Source organism: Myotis brandtii, unplaced genomic scaffold (genome assembly GCF_000412655.1).
Source record: "Myotis brandtii unplaced genomic scaffold, ASM41265v1 scaffold300, whole genome shotgun sequence".
Classification (NCBI taxonomy): Eukaryota; Metazoa; Chordata; class Mammalia; order Chiroptera; family Vespertilionidae; genus Myotis; species Myotis brandtii.
The window spans coordinates 1,482,411-1,496,308 of NW_005361459.1; the positions used below are offsets into that span (position 1 = coordinate 1,482,411).

Genomic DNA, 13,898 nt, shown 5'->3' on the forward strand with positions numbered 1-13,898 from the left:
CCCTGCCGGCCATCTTGTGGTGGCCATCTTGTGATGACATGAGGGTGTTGTGCAAAGGCGTGAGGGCCACCTAGGCTTTTATTAGTATAGATAGATAACTGTATATCTGCTTTAAATCACTTATATTTTCAATTTTCTGACACTCACAGAAAACTAAAGTTAACTAATAAAATAATCTGTTAGCACCCTAGCTGGTTTGGCTCAGTGGATAGAGCATTGGCCTGTGGACTGAAGGGTCCAGGGTTTGATTCTGGTCAAGGGCATGTACTTCAGTTGCAGGCTCCTCCCCGGCCCAGGCCCTGGTCAGGGCTCATGCAGAAGGCAACCAATCGATGTGTTTCTCTCACATCGATGTTTCTCTGTCTCACCCTCTCTCTTCCACTTTCCCTAAAAATCAATGGAAAAATATCCTCAGGTGAGGATTAACAAAAACAACAACAAAATAAAATAAAACAAACAAAACAAATCAGACACCAGTCTAAAATCCAAAGCAATTGCAAAGCTACTTAGTCTTTAAAACAGTTCCCTGTCACCAGTATTACATGAAATGTTAAAGGGTCTTCTTAAAGAAGGAGAAGAAGAAAAGACAAAAATTATGAACAGTAAAATGGCAATAAATACATATCTATCAAGAGTTGAATCGAAAAATCAAAATAAATTAATAAGGAATCTAATGAACAAAATAAACTGATGAATAAAATAGAACCAGAGGCCTAGAAACATGGAACAGACGGACAAATCTCAGAGGGAAGGGGGAGGGGCAAGTGAGAAGAGATTAATCAAATAACTTACATGCATACATGCATAACCCATGGGCACAGACAATAGGGTGGTGAAGGCCTGGGGCAGGGTGGGATCCAGGTAGAGGAGGGCAATGGAGGGAAAAAGGGGGCAACATCTGTAATATTCTCAATAATAAAGATTTTAAAATAAATAAATAAAATAAAATGCAAATATCCCAACGTGTTAAAATTAACAAACAAACAAACACAAAGTAGATGCCTGGGGCAATTGGTGAGTCTCAAAATAAAACAACATGCACTGAAAGTCAGGTCAGTGCACATACCCAGTTTGTAGGCTAGGTGCCCGTCGCAGCATGTGCATGAGGAACTGAGAGATGTTTCTCTCTCACATGGGTGAGGTTTTTTTTCTCTCTCTCCCTCTTCCTTCCTCTCTCTTAAAAAAAATCAATAAAAACATAATTTAAAAAATGCCAAAGTAGTTTTTATTCATAATACACAGACCACTTGTTAAAGTCCTCTATTCCCTTTTCTTTCTCTTAAATGCTAGACAGAATCTATCTTCCTGTTCTGGTCTCTCTCTCTCTCAATCTCTTCTACCCACTTGATCCTACTCCTTTTTGGATTTATTCTCTTAATTTGGTATAAGGCTATCTGCTCTTTGAAGTAGAAATAAATCATTTCAAGTTCCTTTTAATTCTTTATCACCATGTTGATCCACACAAGGAAAGTCACAGCCCCCAAACTATCCATACAACAAGAAAGTCTTCTTTCAGAAAAAGGGAAGGAGAAAAGTCTTCTGCAAATACTCATGTGTTAAATTTCCCCGCCTCTGTCATACCTTGCTTAGGGTTGGTTAATGTGAGAACTGATAGATCCCCTAGAATAATTTTGTCTACCTTGCCGTGAGAAATACCATATTAAAAGCAAAAGATTGTGACTTTAAACCCTCACTTGGTACCAACATGATCATGAATGCAAATATCTGGTTATAAGGTGCGTATCCAGATCATCTGAAACATGTTTACTTTATCATCACCAAAATAAGTCACAAAATTTAAATATCCTCATAAAGATCTCTTAGATGACACAAAATATATCAGCATATCTCCAGGAGTCTGGGGCACCTAATAAAGAAATGCTAGTATAATTTACTTCACACATTTTGAAAGTCCTATCACATTTTCAAGAGTTATTGAAAAAACTTTTTCAGAAATCTTGAAGATCAGTTGCTTTTCTTATAAAAAATTAATGACAGCTAAGTAGTACTTATTGGTGCATTAAATGAGACAATGTGTATGGAGATGCTTAGAAAATTTCAAAGCTTGGTACAGATATAAAGATTTTATCTGAGTTCACAAGTTCGTGGCTAACTCAAAGTCAAAACATTTTTTAAATTGGAAATAAACTCTTACAAGATATACTTTAAAAGAACTAAAAAAAAAATCACACCAACAATTTCTGGCCCATAGACCAGCTATTTTGCTCTCTGAAAAACTTACTAATACAGTAGGTTTATTGATATTGCTTCTCTGCTAAACAGAAACATTCTGGGAACAGATGCAGAAAAATAAAAAGGTGGGTCTGGTAGAGCAGTTGAAACAAATGTGAAATTAAAAGACATCAAAACAAAGCCAATAATCATCTCTGGGACTACGACGGGTCCACATATACCAATTAAGCATCCCAAGATGCATCAGATCCACTAACTATCACTGGTCAATTCAGAAGGCACCAATTCTGGATACCTGCCAACCTAATTAGATATTTTTGTTCCTCCAAAAGATAATTACAGTGTGCTTGTATTATATACACATTGAGATCAGGTTTATCTGAAAATATATTGAGTATCCTGGGACTCACTCAACTTGGAGAACATTTTTCTCTATAAAACCAAGGTATGTTCAGGTACAGAAATTAAATTTCTGAGTAAGCTCCACATACACAAATGAAGGCATGTTGAGATGAAACTGAGTGGCTCAGTAACAAAGCTGATGGTTTTAGGACACATCTCTGAACTATTTTTGGCAATGCTGTGAACAGAAGCTTTACTCATTATTGTCTAGACATGTGTGGCATGAGGCCAAAGTCCTACGTGACAAAGTTTGATCAGGGAGATGAAAGGTAAGCATGTGGGGCAGGTGAAATGGGAGGCTGCACATATCGCATGGCAGAGGAAGTGAAATCTTCCAAGTGGCCCAATTTACTAGGCTCTCTTGGAAGTTCGTCCATGCGGTCCTGCAGATGTCCTCTGTAGTCACAACAGAATGGTAAGGAAAGAGGGATCTGAGATCTTAACTCTTTTTGGTGGATCAGGGATCCTCTAGATTAGTGTTGTCCAAAGTGAAGGACATGGACCCAGATGACACATAAGATAATTCATTGAGATTTGGGGGAAAATATTTAAATTTTTATTTATATTAACTTTATTATTGTAGTAAAATATAGGTAGCATAAGACTTACCATTTTAATCATTTTTAAATGTATAGTTCAGGGCCACTAAGTTACTCTCATGTGCAAACATTATCACCGTCCACCTGCAGAACTTTGTTATCTTCAAATGCACTCTGCACCCATTAAACACTAACTTTCCAACTTTTATCTCCCAACTGTGACAACCACCATTCTATTTTCTGTCTCAATGAATTTGACTATTCTAAGTACCTCACCATAAATAGAATAATGCAATATTTTTTCTATCGTGGCTAGCTTATTTCACTTAGTGTGATATTTTTAAGATTTTTTTCCAGGCTGTATTATGTATCAGAATTTGTTTCCTTGTTATGCCTGAATAATACTACATTTTTTTCATATGCCATATTTTGTTTATCCATTCATCTGTCGATGGACTGTTTGGTTGTTTCCATCTTTTGGCTATAATGAACAATTCTGCTATGATCATGGGTATAAGGATATCTGTTTAAGTCCCTGTTTTCAATTTTGGGGGGGGGGGGATATGCCCAGAAGTAAAATTACTGTCTCATATGGTAATTCTATTTTTAATTTTTTGAGGAACCACCATACTGCTTTCCATAGTGACTTCACCATTTTACATTCTCATCAACAGTGCACAAGGGTTCAATTTTGCCACACTCTCATTAACACTTGTTATTTTCTGTTTTGTTTTTGTTGTTTTATATAATAGCCACCCTAATGGTGTGAAGTAGTATTTCATTGTAGCTTGAATTTGCATTTCTCTTATGATGGTGATGTTGAACATCTTTTTATGCACTTACTGACCATTTATAATGTCTATTTAAGTTCTTTGCCCATTTTTTAAATTGGATTGCATATTTTTTTGGTTGTTGAGTACTAAGAATTCTTTATATATTCTGAATTTTAATCCCTTATCAGATATATGATTAACAAATATTTACTCCACTCTGTAGGTTGCCTTTTTACTCTGTTGCTAGTTTCCTTTATGCACAACAATTTTTAATTTTGATCTATTCCAAGTTATCTTTCTCCCCCTGCTTGTGCTTTTTGTGTTATATCCAATAAATCATTGCCAAATACAATGTCATAAAGCTTTTACCCTATATTTCCTTTTAAAAGTTTTATAGTTTTTTCTTTATGTTTACTAGTAGGTCTTTGGTCCACTTTGAGTTAAATTTTTGTATATGGTATAAAGTAAGGGTCCAATGTCATTCTTTTGCTTGTGGATATCCAGTTTTTAAGATCATTTGTTGAAAATACTGTCCTCTCCCCATTAAATGGTCTTGGCACCATTGTCAAAAATCACTTGACTCTGTATATGAGGGTTTGTTTCTGGGATCTCTATCCCATTCCACTGATCTATTTGTCTGTCTTTATGCTAATACCATATTGTTTGATTACGTAGGTTTGCAGTAAATTTTGAAATAAAAAAGTGTGATACTTTCAACTTTATTCTTCTTTTCTGGATTGTTGGGGTTATTCAGGATCCCTTGAGATTCCATATAAATTTTAGGATAGATTTTTCAATTTCTGAAAAATAATGTGATTGAAATTTTAACAAAGATTGCATTGAATCTGTAGATAATTTTGGATAGTATTAACATTATCTTCGTATTTTTTTATTCTTTTTTCCTTTTGTTTTTCTGGATGGGTGTGTTTTGCTTCTTCATATTTCAAATCTTTGACTTGATTCTTGGGATCCTCTAGTCTGCTGTTGGGAGTCTGTATATTATTCTTTATTTCAGTCAGTGTATGCTTAATTTCTAACTGGTCCTTTTTCATATCCTTGAGGGTCTCACTATATTTCTCCGAGGTTTCTAGAAGATTATTGAGTAACCTTATAACCGTGGTTTTGAACTCTATATCCAGTATTTTGCTTTCCTCCATTTCTTTCATTTGTGACCTGTTTCTTTGTCTCCTCATTTTGGCTGCTTCCCTGTGTTGATAGAGTGGCTTTGTGGGCTAGGAGTCCTATAGGGCCCAGTGGCTCAGCTTCCCTAATTACATGAGGTTGACACTCTTGGTGCACCCCTTTGTGGGCTGTGTGCACAGTTTTGTTGTAGTTAAGTCTTGATTGCTGGTGGTATCACTAGGAGGAATTGACCACCAAGCCAATTGGCTGTGATGACCAGCTGTGTCTGCAATGAGAAAACTGCTGTGCTGGAGACACCCTTATGGAGCAGGACTTGCTTCAGTGGTGCTTTGGTGCTCACTAAGTCTGCCCCTTGAGTGTGTCTCTAATGGATGTGAAGAGTTGTACTCTGGTATGGTTGCACTCTGAACACTGGGTACACTGGCTCTTGGATCTCCAAGGAGGTGCAAAGTCATCCACTGCCTGAGGTTACCCAGCAGGAGCTACAGAGAGATCTGCAGATTCCTCCTCTTTTTGGGGGCTTTGGAAGTGCCCAGATGAGGCCCAGCTGTGAAGCAATGAAGGCTGCTGTCTAGGCCTTCTTTTGGAAGCTTTGGCGCTCTTTGACCCAGCTGCGGTTTGTTAGGTTTTAGATTGCAAAAGAACAGGCCATTCATATGCAAAGGCCTCTGCTCACAGCTTGGGTGGGGTTGTAAATTGGGTGGGGTGGGGTCTCAGGGAATCATCATGGTGGAGCAAACCATAATGGCTGCCAGTCTGCTCTGCCTTGGAGAGGTCCCAGGGTCTCTGTGTCCCACAGCCCTGTGCAGGAACAATGAACGCTGCAAGCACCTCTGCGAGAAAGCCACCCTTGCGTTCCAGCTGGATGCCAGACAGTCCAGTTTCTCCCCATATGAGAGTCTGGTCTGTCTGGGTCCCCAGAGTCTTTCTCGGAACTAGAGTTCAGAGCAATTGGGAGCTTGTATCTCCCTCCCGATTGAAAAAGACAACAGCCTACCCAGTTGCCAGCCTGTTTCCGTGCGCGCCTCTGTACCTCCGCACTTCCGCACCTCTGCACTTCCTACCAGTTTCAGTGCACTTTTCTCTTTCCTTCTAGTTGTAGAATTTCCACTCACCCAGCCTTCCCATGGTTCTGGATGATATCCATTTTGTCTTTTAGTTGTAGTTTTGATGTGGTTGGGTGAGGCAGCAAGTACAAGTGTGTACCTATACTGCCATCTTGGTTCCTCCTACTCTATGTCTTTTTATTGGAGCACATAATCCATGTACATTTATAGTGATTCTTGATAGGTATTTATTTATTGCCATTTTATTCTTTATAACTATGTTCCTCCTTTTTGTTGTCTTCTATTTCTTAATCAAGTTCCTTTAACCATTTCTTGCAATACTGATTTGGTGGCAATGAACTCCTTTAGCTTTTAAAGGCTGCAATTTTAAATTATAGCCTTGATAGAGTAGTCTTGTTTGTAGGTCCTTGCTTTTTATCAGTTGGAATATTTCATGCCAATTCCTTCTTCCCTGAAATGTTTATGTTGAGAAATCAGCTGACAGTCTTATAAGAGCTCCCTGTTGGTAACCATCTGCTTTTCTCTAGCTGCTTTTAATATTCTTTCTGTGTCTTTAACCTTTGCTATTTTAATTATGATGTGTCTTGGTGTGGACCTCTTTGAGTTTATCTTGTTTGGGATTCTTTGCCCTTTTTGAACTTGTGTGTCATTTTTCTTCACCAGGTTAGGAAAGTTTTAGTCATTATTTCTTCACATAGGTTTTCAATTCCTTGCTCTCTCTCTTCTCTTTCTGGTATCCTTATAATACAGATGTTGTTTTTCTTAATGCTGTCCCTTAAACTGTCCTTTTAAAATTTTTATTTTGTGTTGTTGCTCTGGATTAGGTGTTTTCTTCTACCTTATCTTCCAAATCACTGATTTGATCCTCTGCTTCATCTAACATGCTATTTATTCCTTCTAGTGTAGTCTTTATTTCAAATGTTGTATTCTTAATTTTTTATTGTTTTTTATGCTATCTTCATCCTTTATTATGTTTACTATCTTTTTTTTTTAAGTTCTCACTGAGTTCATTCATTCTTTCCCTAAAATCCTTGAGCATCCTTATAACCATTTTTTTAAACTCTGTATCTGGTAGATTGTTTGCCTTCATTTCATTTAGTTCTTTTTGTGGGGATTTCTCCTGTTCTTTCACTTGAGGCATGTTTCTTTATCTCCCCATTTTGGCTTCTTCTCTGTAATTGTTTCTGTGTACTCTGTAGATCTTCTATGCCTCCAAGTCTTAATAGGGTGGCCTTATGTAATAGGTGTCTTGTGGGGCTCAGTGGCAGAGTCTCCCTGATCATCTGAGCTAGGTGCTCCAGGAGTGTCCCCTGTATGTGAAACTTCCTGTTGTAGTTGAGTCTTAATTGTTATTGGTCTGTGTGTGAGGTGGTGGGTTGACCCTGAGGTTAACTGATTATTAGGATTGACCACCGCTGCTGTACGTGGGCTGACTCCATGAAGTGGAATTTGTCCCAGCAAAGTTTGGTGCCTGCTGAGATCTCCCTTTGGGTGTGTCACTTGTAGAGCTAATTGGGTATCATACTCTGAAGTGATCTGAATCTTGCCACTGGGTTTGTTGATTTCAGGGCCTCTGGGAGGGTCTCTGGTGAAGATCAATGGCAAATGCTTCCTGTGACTGGCCCTAGGCTACCTGTTTGGAGCTACAAAGCAGACCAGAGTTTGTGGCTGCCTCTGCTGGGCCTGGATGTGGGTTGGAGTGGAAAAACTGTGCACCAAGGCTGGCTTTCACCCACACTGAGCCCAGGGGCAGGAAAGCAAAAGGCCCAAGACACCCTGAGATCTACTTCTACTTGCTGGCCACCAGTTAGGCTCACTCACTGAGAGAACCTCTAGTGCAGTGGTTCTCAACCTTCCTAATGCCGCGACCCTGTAATACAGTTTCTCATGTTGTGGTGACCCCCAACCATAAAATTATTTTCTTTGCTACTTCATAACTGTAATTTTGCTACTGTTATGAATTGTAATGTAAATATCTGATATGCAGGATGGTCTTAGGCGACCCCTGTGAAAGGGTCGTTCGACCCCCAAAGGGGTCGCGACCCACAGGTTGAGAACCGCTGCTCTAGTGGTACATGAGTTGCCCGGGGTAGGTAATCAGTGAGTCACCAGCTAGGAGCTAGTGGTGTTTACCAGAATGATATGGATTCAAACTCTGTGCCAGTCCTGAGACCGTAGCCACTCAACAAAAGTCTCTGAGTATATTAAGGCCAGCCACCATGCGCCAGGTGCCCACAGACCTTTATAGTGGGATGGAGTCTCATGGAACAATCAGGGTAAGGCCAGCAGAGTTCATCAGGCCCAAACAGACCAAGATTTGACTGTGTAAAGGGAGGGCTCTGCACAGAAGTAGTGGTGCTGGTTGGGTATACAAGGGTAATGTGGACCCTGCCCTAGAGCCACACAACTCAGTATTTCTAATTTTGCCCAAACCTTTTTGAGAGCCTTCCTACAAAGTCTGCACCACAGACTCAGGCTGACACAGTCAGCTGACAATTCTGCAGGGCATGAGCTCAGCAGGGCATGGTTAGAGTGGGTGTGGCTAGTGGATCTCTCTGGTGAAGCAGCACCTGTCTATCAAGTGAGAGAAGGGGAAATGGCCCCCACCCTAGAGCCATACAACTCAGTCTCTAACATTCTGATTCTGCCTGGACCTCTAAACCACAGGCCCAGGCAGCTGACTATTCAAAAGGGCATGAGCTTGGCAAGGCAAGGTGACAGGGAGTTGGAAGCATGGGGCTAGTGCATTCCTCCAGGTTGATGCAGTATGGAGGGAGTGCTTGATCCAGGAAAGATGGCATATGTGGGCACTGTGGGAGACTCAGCATAGAGACCCTGGCAGCTGTTCCTTTAGCTCTCTCCCTGGAGCCACACAACCCAGTTTGTCTTCACACAACTTTAGTCCACTCCAATCTGGCCAATCCCTGCAAGTGTCCAGGGTGAGTGGTCACAAACAAAATTTTGTGTGCTGGCTCTTTAAAGGGGCACCTGGGTTTCTAGCAGATTCCCATCTCTCCCTGTCAGGTAGAATTTGCACTAATTTTGACTAGTTATTTCAGCTCCTGTTAATGGCTCTGGTGCTCCAGGCTGGGGAGCCCAGTGTGGGGTTGAGACCCCTCAGTGCTCAAAGGGGACCTTTTCAGAAGAAATATCCTTCCAGATTCTCAACCACCACATGTAGTTGTGGGGTCAGCCCTTTTCACATCTCCACTCCTTCTACAAGTCTTGATGTGGCTTCTTCTGTAAATCCTTGGTGTTAAGACTTTTGTTCAGCTAGTCTTCAGTTGGTATTCAGTTCATTGTTCTGCAATTTAATTGTAATTAGTTTCGACCTGCAAGGAGGAGTTTAACTTCCACCTACTCTGTTGCCATCTCAGATCTCCTCATTTTGATTTAATCTGCATTTCCCTAATGGCTAATGATAGTGAACATCTTTTCATGCGTTTATTTGCTGTCTGTCTTCTTCAGTGAGATGTCTCATGTCTTTTGACCACTTTCTAAAGGATTGTTTCTGACTGCTGAATTTTGAGTTATTTATATATTCCAGATTCCAATCCTTTGTCAGATATGTGGTTTGCAATAAATATTTTCTCCAGTCTGGGATTCAAAGGTTATTTCTGCTTTTGATCCTGACACAACACTCTCCTCAGACAATTAGCCAAGTATCTTATTGAAATTGGTAGAAAGGAAAAAGAGAAATACAAAGAAAAAAGATCAAAGGTCTCTTTGAAAATAATTTTCTGCCACATGTTGATAGATAGATGATAGATAGATAGATGAGAATATAGTGTGTGTATAAAATATTCTAGCCAAAGTTATCTTATCTAAAAGAAGAGATTTTTTTTAAAATTATGGACTATGTTCTACTAATACATTTAATTCAATGTTTTTGCCTCTCACTTTGTGTATGGAAATTGGAAAATAAAAGAAGTATAAATCTTGCTTCTTCCCTCCCAGAAGTCTTAGTTGAATTAAGATTTAGGTTATGTAAATATGAGGATACATACAACATGTAAACAAGAAATGACAACAATTCAACATATACAGAACTGTTTATGGATATAATGCAAACAGCACATTAGATCATGTTGAATGAGGAGACTCCTAATCATTAACATTGTAAGCTGCTTTCCACTTTACTCACACATATAATTTGATGTGGTGCTTGCAATAACCCTGAAAAACACGTTGTAGTTATTATCTGTGTTTTACAGATGAAGGGAAACATGCAACATTAAGATTAAGTAATTTCTTCAAATTCACATAGTCAGTGGGAACCAGAGGAGGGGTGATTCATGTGAAAAGCCTGCCCAAATTACAGACTCCAAAAAAAAGCTGAAAGATAAAAATATATGTATGTCTATTATATATAGCTATATTTTACATAATTGAATATTTTGTATAAAACTCTGTACTGTTAAGTTGAAAACAGTGGTGATAAATTCAATTTAATCAGAATCTCTGGGGATGAGTCTTGGGGATTGGTACTTTTAAAAGTTGCTCAAGTGATTCTAATCAGCAGCCAGGGTTGAGAATCACTGGATTTTGTTGTTGGTGGTGGTTCATAAGCAAATGAGGGTTATATTGAGTGGCTGCGGGAGAGGGAGGCAACCTTATCAGAGCAAAGAGAAGGTGGGGATTGATGAGGCTGGGCATTCAGAGCTAAGGGGCAGGGGAGAGGACTAACACATAAAACATGTTTGAATAGCTGTGGGAAATTATAAAGCATCACTAATGTAAGACATAATGAAAGATCAGTAACTTTACTTCCTATTAATAATTTCAGATTTGGCCGAATTTACAATAAAGTGACCTAAAAAAATTTTAATACTTTAAATATTTTCCAGCCCTTTTGGACTCTTTGTCCCCCAAAAAGCATAAAAGTTTCAGAGCAGGTTTCAGTTTTTGAGAGGGCTAGAATAGTAACTTATTTATTTGCCTTGAAATGTATGAACTAAAACCAAATAAAAGTGGTTCTACCACTTTCCTAACCAAAATACAAAATGGACCTTTGACCACTGTCAGAACTAGGTATCACTAAATGATCTCCCAAGCAGGTGTACAGAATTATACTAGCATCAACGTTGCATAAGAGATCACATTTACCCACATTCTTACTACACTTAGTGTTATTGGACTTTTTAATTTTTGCCAGTTTAATAAAGTGAGCACAAGGAGACATGAGGACAAGAAAATATGTACAAGGAAAAAAGGTATACTTCAATGTACAGTGGTAAGAGGATGGATGAAGAAACTATGGATGAAATAATTGATTGAGTACCATACAGTAATTAACATATATTAATTATATCTGATAATTTTAATAAATTAAAATATCAGACCTACTACTGAGACCCAAAGAAAGTAATAAAGGATATGTACAGCATGTTGCCATTTTTTTAAAGTTTTAAAACACACACAAGAAATTTATTCCAGAAGCAATGCATATATAAGAAAAGTACAAAATCATACACAGGAAAAGGCACACCAACTTCCAGTGTTTTTCTAAAGTAGAGTACAGGGGAAATTATGAGAGTGGACTTCAGCTGTTTTTGAAATGATTATGTCTCTGTAATTATTATAAAAGTCATGAATATAAAGCATATATAGAAACATTAATATATTTAAATCAAGATGATTGGCACATATAGCAATTACATATTTTTCTATATATTTTAAATAATTCAGATTTTTTCATTATTAAGAAAGTGATAGATTTATTTTGATAGAGAGGATAAGCAGATGCATTTTTGTTGATGAGAGTAGCCTTAGAAAAACTGTAGAGATGTGACTAAACATGACAAAACCCTTTTTCAATTCAGCCCTCATTGCACAGGTAGATTAATTTTGAAAATAGTACAATCATGCATCAGTTAGAAGAAATAAATTAGTATAAACATATCAACATGAATTAATCTGACAACCATAGTTCTTAATTTAAAGAATAAAGAATAGTGGTAAAGTACAGAATGAGGTCTGTACATCTCAATCCCATTTATTTATATTAAAAGTACAAGCAAAGTGGAACTTCACTTCCAGCCATGTTGGAGTAACAGATACTAGACTTCCCTTCCATTGCAATTACTAAAAACACTAGACAAAAGATAGCATAGAGCTAGGATCCTTGAGAGAAGAGAAACACAAGACATAAGCCTTACAATCACAAGAAATTTTTGCCTGGAAATACTCTTCTCCCCAAGAGAAGGGAAGAAGGAACCCAAATAAAGCATGGTAACTCTCTGAATTGAGGAGATGGAGATCAGAGTTCAGGGATTCTGATGCAACTGCAATTGGCAGCATACGGGGCGGGGGCGGGGGGGGGGGGGGAGAAGACAGTTAAACAGAGAAATCCTCAAAGGTGTTCCCATGAGTCTGCAGAGAGCAAAATTCCACAAGGGCAGATAACTAATTTCTAGGGAGCTATAAGTTCAACAATTCCTAGGGCTCACAGAGTAGAGGGCTCTCAAATACCCAAGGCATCCAGTAGAGACGCAGAAGGGGTAGTGGGAGGCTTTCTAGTCCTCAAGCCTACTCTGGACTTTGCCCTAACAAACCTTAAAAACAGCCTTTTAAGGATCAAGCTGATTTTCAAGCAGTTTAGCTGCTGAGCAGAACAAAGCTTAATACTATTTAAAGGAAGACAACAAAACCCATTATTATACAACCTAATAGCAAAATACTCAGCATCCATTAAAAAATTACTGTATTTATAAAGAAGTACTCAATAAGACCCATAACCTGGAGGGAAAAATCAATCAATAGAACCAGAACCAGAAATGACATCAATTGAAGAATTGGCAAAGATTTTAAAACGGCTATTATAAATATACTCAAGTCTTAAAATGAAACATAAATATACTGTGTAGAAGAGTTTGAAACTATAAGAAGGATCCAAATGTAACTTCTAAAACTGAAAAATACATCTGAGGTGGGAAAAAATATCACTAGATGGTGTTGATATCAGATTAGTCACTGCAGAAAACAAGATCAGTGAACTTGAAGTAATAGCAATAGGAACTATCAAAAATAAAGCACACAGAGAAAAATAAAGACTGAATAAAATTAACAGACCTCAGAGACCTGTGGGATAATAACAAATTGTCTAACATATGTTAATTAGATATCAGAAGGAAGGATGGAGAAAAAAAAGATTTAAAAGGCTGAGCATCTTCCAAATTTGATGATTATCATAAATCACAGTTCCAAGAAACTCAATGAACCCCAAGTAAGAATATGCTCAAAAGCATACCCTATGATTTGGGTCTTAGTACTCACCATTGCTGCCTAATCTGATTTATCAGCTAATAAATGTGCAGTTGGCATGCAATGTTGTGCCCAGCCTCGCCAGCTGGGCAGAGATGGAACCAGAGCCCTGGCCAGATCCTTGGTCTAGTGATACAATATCAGGAACTGGTAACAGAATTCACAATAAGAAGATCAGAAATCCAAAAATTGGGACCAACTCAAGTTCAGGACAAGAGAGTACAAATATAAAAAAAAAAATGGCCCTAGCCAGTTTTGCTCAGTGGATAGAGCATCAGCCTGTGGACCAAAGGATCCCGGGTTCGATTCTGGTCAAGGTCATGTATCTTGGTTGCAGGCTCCTCCCTGGCCCGGGCCCTGGTCGGGCTCATGCAGGAGGCAACTAGTCAATGTGTTTCTCTCATATCGATGTTCCTCTCTCTTTCCCTCTCTCTTCTACTCTCCCTAAAAATCAATGAAAAAATATCCTCGGGTGAGGATTAACAACAACTCTCTCTCTCTCTCTCTCTCTCTCTCTA

The 13,898-nt window shown here is 38.6% G+C and overlaps 1 pseudogene; it reads left to right on the forward strand.

The window, feature by feature from the left end:
• The first annotated feature begins 2,808 nt into the window (after positions 1-2,808).
• The window catches only part of LOC106726661, an 85,181-nt pseudogene continuing 74,091 nt past the window's right edge, over positions 2,809-13,898 (forward strand).